The following is a 13,199-nucleotide window of genomic DNA, read 5'->3' as shown; positions in this document are numbered from 1 at the left end:
ACTTCACTCTCTCTCCAGTTCCTCAACGTCCTCAGTCTTTAACAGGTCCAGAAGCATCTTCCAAATGTCAAAAAATTCTGATGATCTTTTCCTAACCGCATAGGTCAGTTTCTCAAGAACTAAACTTGATAATACATTGTTGAACCATTGGTCAAAAGAGGGGCCACCAACTTTCTTCCAGCATATTGCAATACAACGTTTGGCCTGGAATAAGCAAAGGTCAACCATCTTTCTCTCCGTCTGAGCTAAATTACATTCATCTGAATAAATGCCTAAAATACAGACCTTAGGACTTAATGGGACAGGGGAAGATGTGATCTGAGAAATATATTTTAACACTGAGCACCAAAAGTTTTGAATCTTTTCACACTCCCACAAACAGTGGTACAATGGACCCTTGTGATCGGTACCCTTATAACATATGTCCAATACATTAGGATCTAATTTATTTAGTTTTGCAGGGGAGGCATATGTTTCCATTATCCAGTTAAATTGAATCATTCTCAATCGGGTGTTGATGGTTTGGGTGTGTGTCTCTATTTTACTCCACTCGATGGATGAAGTATCTTCTTGTAAGTCTTGTATCCACTCCTGTCTCTTATTGTCTGAGGTGTCTCTATGCTTCTCAACCAACATGTTATAAAACTGAGTGAGCAGTCTTTTCCAAAACAATTTTTTGTAACAAGCGTTTCTAGGATGGAAAATGGGGGCTGTTGCATTGAATTATTCAATCGAACCAGAATAAAGCTTCTACGTTGTAGATATTTGAAGAAGTGTTTCTGAGGCACATCAAACTTTGCCCTCAACTCGCTGAATGACATAAGATTATGATCCTTATATACATCTTGTATTTTCACTATGCCCTTATGCAACCATATTTTAAAACCCATGTCCTTATGTGCCGGAGTAAAGAGCTCATTATCCCCGATTGGGGAAAAACAGGATAATGAAACATGGAATCATCCAGTATTTTTTGAACTATGTGCCAAACCACAATAGAATTTTTTACAAGTGAGATAAGTGACGGAAGTGACGGACAAGGTAAGTGACTCATGTTGTAGCTGATGTCAGACGCCGGAGATTTTGGCGGAAAATTAAAGCGAATGGTAGTTTACATTTGAACAAATTCCTTTAAGCTTCAGTATTACCAAATATCAATTGTCTTATAACTAACAACATTTGTCTAAATCATCTCCAACATCGTGGAGAACAACGGGCAGAGTTTAGAGGCTCTCCAAGATTACATCGATCAGTGCTTTCAGGATCTCGTGATGAAGAAGGCTCAGAGTGCATCTTCCCCGGCCAAACCTGACACGCCGTCGTCGAAAAGACTTCGCCCGGCAGAATCCCCCAGCACAACATCGCCAGCCGTCAAAGATATTGCCGACATACTGGAGTCAATCGACAAACGATTGTCCAGTTTCGACGCAAGGCTGTCCTTAGTGGAGATTCTTCACCGAGAATTTAAATGCTTGCGAGAATCCCTGGAGTACAGCCAGCAGCAGGTGGAAACGCTTGCTGCTGAAAATGCCACGCTAAGGGAGTCGGTGAAATGTCTCACAGATAATGTTACCCAGCTCAATAGAGAAAATAAAAAAATAAAAGAAACAGTTATTGATCTACAAGCTCGTAGCATGCGTGACAATCTGGTATTTTCTGGTATTCCAGAAGCCTTTGATAGACTGCATCGCATCGGCCCCATGCGGGCTGTGACCAGGAGACCACGTCCTATTGTGGCCAAATTCGGCCACTTCAAACAAAAGGAGCAGGTGAAAAGCCGTGGCAGAGAATTAAAAGGAACGGACTTCAGCGTGAACGACCAGTTCCCAAAAGAGATCCTGGAACGACGCAGGGTCCTCTTCCCAATCCGACGCGGCTTCATCCAGAAGGGCTCCCACGCTGTGGACCGGCTCTACATGGATGGACAGCTTTACCGCGACCCCGGCATCACTCCGTGGCTGTATTAACCTCCTACCTTCTTAACCAGATAAGAATCAGCTACACCCTTTAACTATCCACTCACACTAACTTGCATTAACTTAACATTAACATCTGTTTAACTTACCAGTATCAAATCGCATCTTAAAGTGTGATTTCATAGCAGAATTAACACCGTCACTCTCCGTCAGTGATTTAATTGGAATGTTTCCGGGTTTTTTTCCTTCTCGTTTTTCTTTCCTCTTTTCCCCCTCTTGTTTTTATGCTGCTCACTCTTGTCCTTGGTTTCTTTCTTTATTTCTTTCACTGCTTCGATCACCTGCTTCCACACTCATCCACAAACAACATCCTTTATTTCCACACATACGCACAGCACGATCACGCACAGTCATGCGCTCAACGGCAGCACATTTACATCAGTCAGACAGCGCACACATTCATATAGGATACACACACTTAAGCCAAGCCTACTCATATTAGTAACTATGCACACACATAGTCAGACTCAGGGAGCATCTCGCCACGCATTCTTTCTCTCTCTCCTTCTCTTTATTTATGAAAAAGTGACGTATTCTCTCCACCTGTCTAAGCGACGCACACAGCATACATCCCTAGTTATACACAGACATCTATGGGTGCACTAAGGTTTGTTACATGGAATGTAAATGGAGCTGGCTCCAGAGAAAAGAGGTTAAAAATATTTAACCAACTCAAAAAACTACAGGCAGATGTTGTCCTTTTACAAGAGACCCACAGACCTTGTAGAGGTTCCAATGAACTTAAAACATCTGAGTTTCCTAATGTGTTCTCAGCTTGTTATAATTCTAGACAAAGGGGAGTAGCAATTTTAATACATAAAAATATTAATTTCACAGTACTCGATACAGTTATAGATCCAGAGGGCAGATTCTTAATCATTAAACTATCTATACTTGATAAAAAGCTATGTATTGCAAGTGTATATGGTCCAAATGTTGATGATCCCTCATTCTTTCACGGTTTTTTCAGTGCACTCTCTGAACACTTAGATGGCACACTTGTTCTTGGAGGCGACCTCAACCTTGGACTAAATGAAGACATGGATAGGCTCAATACAGCGGGAACTCAGCGTAATTGGCAGTCCACAAATATAATCAAACAGTATATGAGCGACTTTAGTCTTTGCGATGCATGGCGCTCCCTTCACCCCACCAGTAAGGAATATACTTTTTTCTCACATGTCCATCACTCCTACTCTCGTCTGGATTATTTTTTGGTCAGCAGCTCACTGCTGAGCGACATTTCAGACACTGAGATTCACCCTATAGCTGTCAGCGATCATGGTCCTATATCTTTAACACTAATGCACAAGAATAATACTACGCCAAGAAAAAACTGGAGATTTAATATATCACTACTTAAAGATGAGACTTTATTAAATATTTTAAAAAAGAGTGGACTTCATATTTAGACTATAATGACACTGTGATGAGAGGTAAAATAATTTCTTTCTCATCACACAAAAAGAAAGAAGAAAACAAAAATATTCAGGAATTAGAAAAAAACCATCAAATCACTAGAAGAAGCCTACGCGTCCCACCAAGATCAGGAAACATTGAACAAAATACGCAAAACAAAACTAGAATTAAATGAGATAATTGATTAAAAAAAACAAAATTCTTAGTACAAAGACTACGCCTACAAAATTATGAACATGGTAATAAATCCGGTCAATTTCTAGCAAACCAGCTAAAAATAAATAAAGAAAAAACAAATATATGTGCTGTTCAAGATTCATCTGGGAACACAATATATGAACCGATACAAATAAACAACATTTTCAGGGATTTCTATAAAACGTTGTATTCACCACAAATAAACCCATCTAAAAAAGAAATTGATCAGTTTTTAGACAACATAACTCTTCCAAAATTATTGGACACTCAAGCAATGGCACTGGATTCACCACTGACACCAGGTGAACTCCAGGAAGCTCTGATAAGTATGCCCAATAATAAGGCTCCAGGTCCAGACGGCTTTCCTGCAGAATTCTACAAAGAATTCTGGTCGATTCTAGCACCAGTTTTCTACAGAACGTTGTTGGAAATCAAAGAAAAGGGCAGACTTCCATCAAATATGAATTCTGCAAACATTAATCTCCTGCTAAAACCAGGCAAAGACCCTGTATATCCCTCAAGCTATCGTCCAATATCCCTTATAAATGTAGACCTTAAAATAATCTGCAAAGCTCTCTCAAAGAGACTGGAGAAAATAACCCCCCTCTTAATTCATCCTGACCAAACTGGTTTCATAAAAGGTAGGCACTCATCAACAAATACACGTAGATTACTTAATTTGATAGACTACTCATACAGTAAAAACCTAGAAACTACAATATTCTCTTTAGACGCAGAAAAAGCATTCGACAGAGTTAACTGGAAATTTCTATTTGCAACTTTACACAAATTTGGTTTTGGATCCTCTTTCATAAACTGGTTAAAAATATTATATAATTCCCCAACAGCTTGTGTCAGAACAAATGACCAGACATCCTCCAGCTTCTGTCTCCTGAGGGCACCAGGCAGGGATGCCCACTCTCCCCTTCACTTTTTGCAGTTTTAATTGAACCCCATGCAAATGTACACCTATCTGGAACAACCCTGCCATATTACAAAACAATAATATGATAAACTTTTCAGATTGGAGTGGTAAAGGAATCAAATATTTAGAACATATATTAGAAGGAACAGAATTTATTTCACTTGACAGACTAGTTGCACAATATGGGATCAACAAGAAAAGATTTTTAGAATATCAACAAATTAAATCCATAGTAAAATTTCAAAATAATCTTAATTATAATCAATATAGAAATTATCTATTAGATTACATTAGTCTTGATACAGCCTCTGCCACCACATCAGATCAATTGCTCTGGGCTCCTTTGATCAGCAAAATCACCTAGTGGGGGTGGGGGTGGGGGGGGGGGGGGGGGGGTCAGTTTGGTCCCGCCTTCACTGTTGTGATTGGTGTGGGGGTAGGGACAGGCTCAGGGCGTCGGGGGATTCCCCAGGAGCATCTTCCTTGGAGGGCTCAACCCGGGGTTGCGGTCATTGCCTATTAAGGGCTCTGTTGGCCCTTAGGTGACGGTTTCCTCGTGGCTGCGTGCAGCGGAGCTAGGGGAGGGCCTGTGCTGACGGATGTGGGTTACTGACCTGGTAGCGTGGATGCCCCTGGTTGGGTCCGGGAGGTTCTGGGGGCGCTCCGTCTCTGGGCTGGGGCCCTGGCTGGGCCTCGGGGGCTTGGGTCCTGGTTGGTATGTTGCCGGGGTTGTGGGCGGGTGGGTGTATGGGGGTCCAGTCCTGGGGTGCTTAGTGGGGTCAGCGGGGGAGCTGGCCCCAGGGAGGGGTCACTCGCCCCTCCCTTCCTTCCCTCCCCATCTCCAGCTGCCTCCCTCTTGCCGCTCCACCACAACCACCCATGCAGGGCCTTGGGGTAAAGATGTGTCACTAGGGTGCAGGGGAGGCATCCTCCCCTCTGTCCCCTTCTGGCTGCCTCTGCCTCAATTTTATCCCACAACTTAGACATTCACATTACTCACACTCTCATAACACATACATATAGGATCTTGGGGGTGGGCACGCTACACGGACTCCAATAGACCATGAGGGTGTACACCTCACCCCTGGCGTCGTTGCCCACCTCTCAATTTTAAATACATGTAGACATTGAGGGCTATCAGGAGGCTTACCTGCTGCTCTCTGGCAGGTAGCTCCATGCCCTCCTGGGTTTTAAATGCACCTTAGAACACACATGCATCAACACTACAATGAGCGGGTGGAGGGAGGTTTGGAGTCTTCTCTCACCCCCGTTCTCTGCGGCCTGCTGGAGCGGGGGGGCTAGGAGGAGGATTTGGCCGTCCCACTGGGGTCTGGAGTGTGGGGCCTCCCTGCTGCTGCGGACTCTCTTTTTGTTCTTACTTTATGGCTTTAAAAAAAATATCGAGATATATATCTTATATCGCCATTCAGCTAAAAAATATCGAGATATGGATTTTGGGTCATATCGCCCAGCCCTAGCGTCCAGGTACCCACCGGCTCACTCCTTGGTGGTTGCTTATCGGGGCCTGGAGCCTGGGGCTCGCTCGGGCCACTTCGGAGGTGGGGTGCCCCCGGCCTCTCGGCCTGGGGCTCGGTCACTCAGGCACAGCTGGCTGCCGGCGGAGCTCACGGGCGAGTCACTGCAACTCCCCCTGGCTTCTACTCCACAGCTGCTGAGTGAGCCCTCATCTGGGACTCTCCTCAGCTCTTTCCGGGACAGTGGCGCGGCTGCCCCTCTGTTGGTCTTCCTTGGTCTCTTGTGTTCTGGGGGCCTCTGGATGTCTGGAGTCTTGATCTCCTCCATACCTGCTTCATGCCCTGGAGGGCGGGGCTGTGGCCCCCCCACACCCTCTAGCAGATCATTACATGAAGGAACCTTTTAAAAACAAGCGCGTCCATGCTCACAGGTGTACACATGGGTGATCGCACCCACAAACTACACCCTTTTTGGCTCCTACCTCAAAGCACACTGTGTTCTGTTGATCTTATGTGCTGCACAATAATGTTTAATATTTAGTATTTACTGTCATATTCCCATATATCATTGTGATGTTGTTTATTCTATTACTCTCGTTTTCTTCTGCTTGTTTTCTTTTTTCTTTCTCAGCAGGTGATCCAGGTGATTGATATATGCATTTTTTTTCTGCCCGTTCTGTTGGTTTTTGTTTTTTGACCTTCTCCCCCGTCCCTCTTCTCAGCTGTTTCTCTTTCCCTCTTTCTTTCTCCCCTTCTTTCCCCCAGTCAAGTCTGTCCCGTATTCAGTAAGTGAAAATAAAATAAACAATAAAAGGTGAATCAAGTGGACCATTATGGCAAGGCTGGGATGGTCAATTTGGTAAAGTAAATCCGTTGGGCATCTTTCTTTGCCTTTAGACAATAATTCTGATGGCAAAAGAGCCAAACGGGACAGGGGAAAAAAAATGATAAGGCAACATGTGGCACTTGGTTGTTAAGGGAGAAGGGGAAGTTTTTAGGAGTGACACCTGCAACGGAAAGCTGGCAAGCGAAAGACAGAGAGAGAGTGAGTTTTCATAGTTTGTTGTGTAGTTATTGTCTTGTATTGTGTGTCAGTTATACTGCTGAATTTCACATTTTCTCCAAACAAAAGCCGTCAAAGGCAGATTAGTGTAAACGCTGTTCCCACATGGAAAACTGGACTGATGCACCTCCTGCTGTCAGACCTGCAGGGTTTAGGCCTGTGGTATTCTCCTCTTTCTTATACTGAACACAAACTACATTTTTTGGACTGGCACAAATAATTTGTGTGCCTTCTTATTTGATGCAGCACACCTGATTGTTCTGTAAATAGATTTAAATGGTTATATAAAAAACGCCTGAGGCCTTAGGTAAATAGTACCATATAACTTTGTTGTATTTGCATTTCAAGTTATGAAAATCATTCGTTAAACATGTTTGTGGATTTTACAGTAAAAAATAACTTTTTTCTACTCTGATTTTGGATTTTTTGTCTGAATTTAGATCAGCTGTGCTAATACAGTATACCAAAATGGAAAAATAACTCAAATTTCAGATATTTGAGGTTGTGCTGAAAATAATGATACCAAACAAGGCAAGAAAAACATATTTTAAAGGTGAAATATAGAGGTAAAATCAAAAGTAGTCAAAAACGGCCAATTATACCCAGAGGGTTAAACATCTCTGTTCATTAGAGTGAATATGAGTTTCCTGTAAGAAAATTATATCAGAAGATAGATGCTTCAAATGTGACATAGACATCCCACATTTCTAAGCTCTGCCTATGCCCTCACAAAGGACATGTTACTAATCCAGTAGCACTGTTACCCTGCATCTAAATAAGGAGTGATATGACTTATATACTGACAAAAAATAATAGAAAGGACTGGCATAACTGCAGAAAAAAGCAAAATTAACAACAACAACACTTAACCCATTGAACCCAGAAAAAAGAACAAGAACAACTGTGGCCCATCCCAGCATGCATTTAGGGGACTGCCAGGAAGAAGAGTAGAAAAAAAGCAAAAAGAAAGAGAGAAAAAAGCATGCTGAGATCCGGCAGCACTGCACCTGCCTCCATTGATCAAAACATTAGAACCAGGAGTTGAATGACTGGGTAGAAAAATACCAATATATAAAATAGCTTGTTATAATAATATAGCAGTATCTGTCCGAAATTATGATAATATGTAAATGTTATCAATACTTCACAATAGAAAAAAGTTTCCAGACCTCGTAGCAACAGCTAAAAGAAACAATACAGCCACATCACCAGGTCATGTTTACAGTGAGTCTGCAAACCGTTCAACTTCAGCTGCAGACTTAAGCTTAGTGATGTTGTTGTGAACTAACCAAAGGAGAGCCGAGTAGCGCAGACTGCACATCGCTCTGGAAGTGCAAAGCTTTTTCCTGACCACACTGAAAGCCATCCGCTGAGCAAGGATCTCTGTGGTGTGGTCTGGAAAGATAGACAGTCTCTCTCCATCACAGTTTAACGGTGCAAGTTGGTGTGCCAGATAAATGCCATACATTTTTCTCATGGTGTACCTTGGCTATGATTGCCCTCGGTCGCTGGCCAGCACTGGTTTTGGTCCAAGGGTGCGGTATGCTCTCTCCACTTTTATCAGCTTAATAAAGTTGTCTTGCAGAGATGAGTCCGCTGGCTCGTTGACCTCAGCACCTTCTTTCTCCTTGCATTTAGGTTCGAGCAGACAAACACAGCAGTCCATTGTAGTAAGCGACTTAATCGATAACATCTAGATGCTGTTCGGATGACCGAATATCTGTCTGGAGCTTAGACAGAGTTGATTCAATTATGTCATGGGGGCTCTCCATTGATGTTTTAAGGCTAGCGATAGCAGCTAATATGGCGTCAATGCTCGCAGAGTTTTTGGCTAAGGCGGCTTTCTGGCACTGTGCTATGTCTTTTTTAGGCCTATGTCGTCCAGTCTTTACCATAGTCGATGCAAAGCAGTACTGCTGTAGACTAGTTAAGTAAAGAAGCAGGGTGTAGCATTAATTGTTGAAAAATAGAAAGAAAAGTGCGGCGCTGTGAAGAGTACCCCCCGAGCACTTAAAAGATTGATTGGCGTCTTCAATTCTAAAACCAAATGGTGGAGAGTCTCAGGTATTTAATTCCTAGTGGGAGTTGTCCCTTAAGAGGATTTTTGACCCACTATTAATCATGTACCTCTCTACATTTGCCAAGGGGTGAAGAAGGACTGGTTTTCATGTGAAATGATTGTGAGATCTTGCCTCAGCCTATCATGTGACTCATTGAGCTCACCTCATACTGTCACGGGCGAGAATGCGGTGGACTCAAGAGCAGACTCAATTTGCTTCGAACTGTGTATAATTTATTGAAAAGAACAAAACGTGAACAGAACTGGGTTTAACAGAAACCATACGCAGAAACTAAGGGAAATCCGTGGGCGGAGAGACCGGCGTAGAGCACGGGGAGAACTCTAACGGGAACTTCTGTAAACACAGGAGAGAGATGTTACTGAATGGAAAAAAAACGAGTAAGGGACAGAGGTACGGAGTGCCAGTGGATAGTCTTGGGCTTACTTGGAGACCCTAGTTATTAGGTGGGAAAAGGGCTGCCGTGGGAGTATTCCAGAGAGGGTCAAGAGTGTGGAGAGTCCGGTCCAGATTCCAAGGAGGTGGAGAATACGGACTGAAGGGCAGGCTGAGGAGAAGTGGAGTATATAATCCTCGGGTTCAGAGCAGACGGAAGAACAGAATGGAGACCAAACCAGCACTACTGATGAGTGCGACGGGTGGTGAATCACAGATGGTAGCAGGACGAACTGGCGAGGAGTGGCAGGCCGTGCCGGCTTAAAAACCCTCTAGGTGGAGCCCCGGAGATTGACAACAGGTGATGAGCTGGCCAACTCCACCCCCAGGGACGAATGACAGGAACCTGGACCACGCCCGACCAGACACTCCCACAGCATATGACACATACAAGATGTGTGTGGGCATTAAAAGTCTTAAATGGAGCCTGGGAAGGGATCTAAAACTGCAGGCTAAATTTAGAGAGACTAGTTTAAAGATAGCCACAGCTGGGAACAAGAGAAATACTGAGTGTATATAAATAAGACTGGACTTAAGCACCAACAATAAAATTACATTTTTCTCCTAGAAATAGTTCCTTGGTCACTGACAATCCACTGCATGACAACCAGTCAGTGGCAGTGGATGAAAGATGGACAGAGGACAAGAAGAGATGGAGGGAGGAGAGCTGTGGGGTTGTTAAGAGTATCACAAATACTGCAATGTTCTGCAGACAGAGCTTATACTAATATTACCATTACATACCTTTACTGATTCGCTTCCCCAAGGAGAGAGAATACGCTCTGGTAAAACAAAGTGAATAGGCACTGACGGCAGTTTCATCTGCAGGCTTTTCGCAGTACATTCTAACTTATAAGCATTATAAAGAAGGGAGCTAAAAGAAACCAGACCTGTCAGTGTGAGAACAGAAGGACTTTTAAACAGAGACCTTTAAACATTATAACTATAAGGTCTGTGTTGTCAAAAGTGCAATGTTTGTTCATGATAAGGACAAGGCTTTATTAGAATTCCACTGAGTTTTCACTTGGATCGAAAAGACTGCATGAAGACCACATTTATAAAGGAGAATGCAATGTTGTTTATTTGTAAACGAAAATACTCAAAGATTTTGAGCAGAAAACTCATGCACAGTGTCTGTGTGGACATAAGAGATGCTGCTAACAATAAGGTGAACCTTGAGAAGTATACGGACAGACCTGCCATCACAGGGAATGGGCAGAGTTGGGCTGCAACTTCAACTTCAAAGACTGCCTGTACATGTGTGAGTGAGGCAATTCCAGGAAGTCCTTTTTTGTTGGCCCGTCAGATCAGATTCAATGAAATCTTCTAAATGTCTCTTGCATGAATTTGTACACGTTCTGGCTAAACTCAGTGCGAAAGCTTTGGCATCTGTGAAACGTCTGTTTCATTGTTACAGACATCAGCTTTTTCAAAAAGCTCAAGCACCTGGTGAGTCGTGAAACAATTTACCGTAATATGGTGACCAGTGTTGGTCAAGTTACTTAAAAATAGTAATTAGTTACTAATTGCTGATTACTTCTCCAAAAAAGTAATCCTGTTACTTTACTTAGTTTCAAAAGTAATTAGTTACTTTATTACTTAGTTACATGATACACAACCTGAATATGTAATAAAGCAATAGACCTTTCAGCCCAATTCTATTTTTTCTGTAAAATCCATCATATAAAATGGTCGCCTTGAGGCGACTTTTGTTGTGATTTGGCACTATATAAATAAAATTGAATCAAATTGGAAAAGTCTCTTTTTGAAACTTTATGCACATTGCATTACGCAAAAATTTTATTATATGCAACAGTCTTTTGACTAATTTTGGAAAGCCCCGGGGCTTGAGAAAACACGGAAGGAAAGGCGGCGTGCATCAGCGTGTTTCAGTTTCAAGTTTTATTGTCATGTACAGTAAACAGTGTAGCCACATTTATCCATGATGAAATTCTTTGGCTCGTGCTCCTCAGCTTTACATGAGCATATAGAGAGTGTGCAGTTATATTGAGAAGAAAATAACAGAAAGGAGCAGTGGTAGTAATAAAATAATAATAATAATAATAATAACAACAATAAAAAGGAGAGGAAAAAATATTAGAGAATTTAGTTGGTATTTACATTTAAGACAAGTTGGTATTTATAAGTTTGTGCAAGAGTATCTGCAGGTTGTACAAAGTTGTGCAATGAGCATTTAAGTTGCATTTGTTGAAGTGACAGTGTGCAGAGTCCTGTAATTGTAGTGGTGTGTATGGAATTCAAAAGCGTGATGGCTTGTGGGAAAAACTGTCCCTGTGTCTGGTAGTGCAGGTCTGGATGCTACTGAACCGCCTGCCAGACGGCAGGAGTGTGAAAAGTGTGTGGCCGGGATCAGAGAGGATCCGCTACCTCATGCAGCGCTGTCTGTAGAGATCCTGCATGGCTGCCAGTTGAGTCCTGGTGATGCGCTGCGCTGATCTCACCACCCTCTGCCAGAGCATTACAGCTGCTGTACTGAGTGGTGATGCAGCCAGTCAGAATACTTTCAATGGTGCATTGATAGAAGTTTGTAAGTATTCTGGAGTTCATGCCGAATCTTCTCAGGCACTGCAGGAAGAAGAGCCGCTGTCTTGCTGCTTTTGTCATGACACCAACATGGTGTGACCAGCTCAGATCATCGCTGATACCCAGGAATCTGAAGCAGCTGACTCTCTCCACCTCTGCTCCTTCGATGTGGATGGAGGTGTGGCCTCCTCTCTGCAGTCTCCTGTAATCCACGATGAGCTCCTTGGTTTTTCTGACATTAAGCACCAGGTTGTTGTCGCGGCACAGTGATGTCAGGACCTTCACCTCTGCCCTGCATGCCGTCTCATCTCCATTAGAAATGCAGCCGATGATGGGGGTGTCGTCTGCAAATTTGATGATGGTGTTGTAGCTGTGTGTTGCTGTACAGTCGTGGGTGAACAGGGTGTACAGCAGGGGGCTGAGCACACATCCCTGGGGGGCACCTGTGCTTGTAAGGAAACTTCGGAGGAAGAATCGTGTTCCTCTGCCTTCAACATCCAATTTCTTAGGAACAAAACGGATGAATTACAAGGGAACATGCTTCATCTACGGCAGGGGTCCCCAATCCCAGTCCACGAGGGCCGGTGTCCCTGCAGGTTTTAGATGTGTCCTTGATCCATCACAGCTGATTTAAATGGATAAATTACCTTCTCAACATGTCTTGAAGTTCTCCAGAGGCCTGGTAATAAACTAATCATGTGATTCAGGTGTGTTGACCCAGGGTGAGATCTAAAACCCCAGGGACACCGGCCCTCGTGGACTGGGATTGGGGACCCCTGATCTACGGGAATGCAGGGAGGCTTGCCTGATGGCGCTTACTGAGACGTTGCTGACCGATATGGACAGTGACACTTCACTGCGAATCAGCGGCTTTGGGACCCCTGTCAGATTGGATTAGAACTGGAGTAACACGCAAATCTCACGGAGGAGGGGTATGTTTGTATATCAACCAGGGCTGGTGTAATAATTTTACTGTGCGGGAGCGGTTGTGTCTTCCCGACATCGAGCTCCTTTCAGTATCTGTCAGGCCTTTTACTTACCGAGGGAATTCCCTCAAATTTTTGTCACTGTTGTTTACATTCATCC

The 13,199-nt window shown here is 43.3% G+C and overlaps 1 protein-coding gene across 1 annotated transcript in view; it reads right to left on the bottom strand.

Annotated features, from left to right (window-relative positions):
* The window catches only part of LOC308402210 (receptor-type tyrosine-protein phosphatase gamma-like), a gene marked incomplete at its 3' end in the record, with an annotated part of 372,466 nt that overhangs the window by 246,807 nt on the left and 112,460 nt on the right, over positions 1–13,199 (bottom strand). The window lies entirely within an intron of this gene.

This window comes from Rhamphochromis sp. 'chilingali' (assembly GCF_963969265.1).
Source record: "Rhamphochromis sp. 'chilingali' genome assembly, chromosome: 9".
In the NCBI taxonomy this organism is placed as follows: Eukaryota; Metazoa; Chordata; class Actinopteri; order Cichliformes; family Cichlidae; genus Rhamphochromis; species Rhamphochromis sp. 'chilingali'.
The sequence above is the reverse complement of the archived record's forward strand: the minus strand, read 5'-3'. Positions and strand labels throughout refer to the sequence as shown.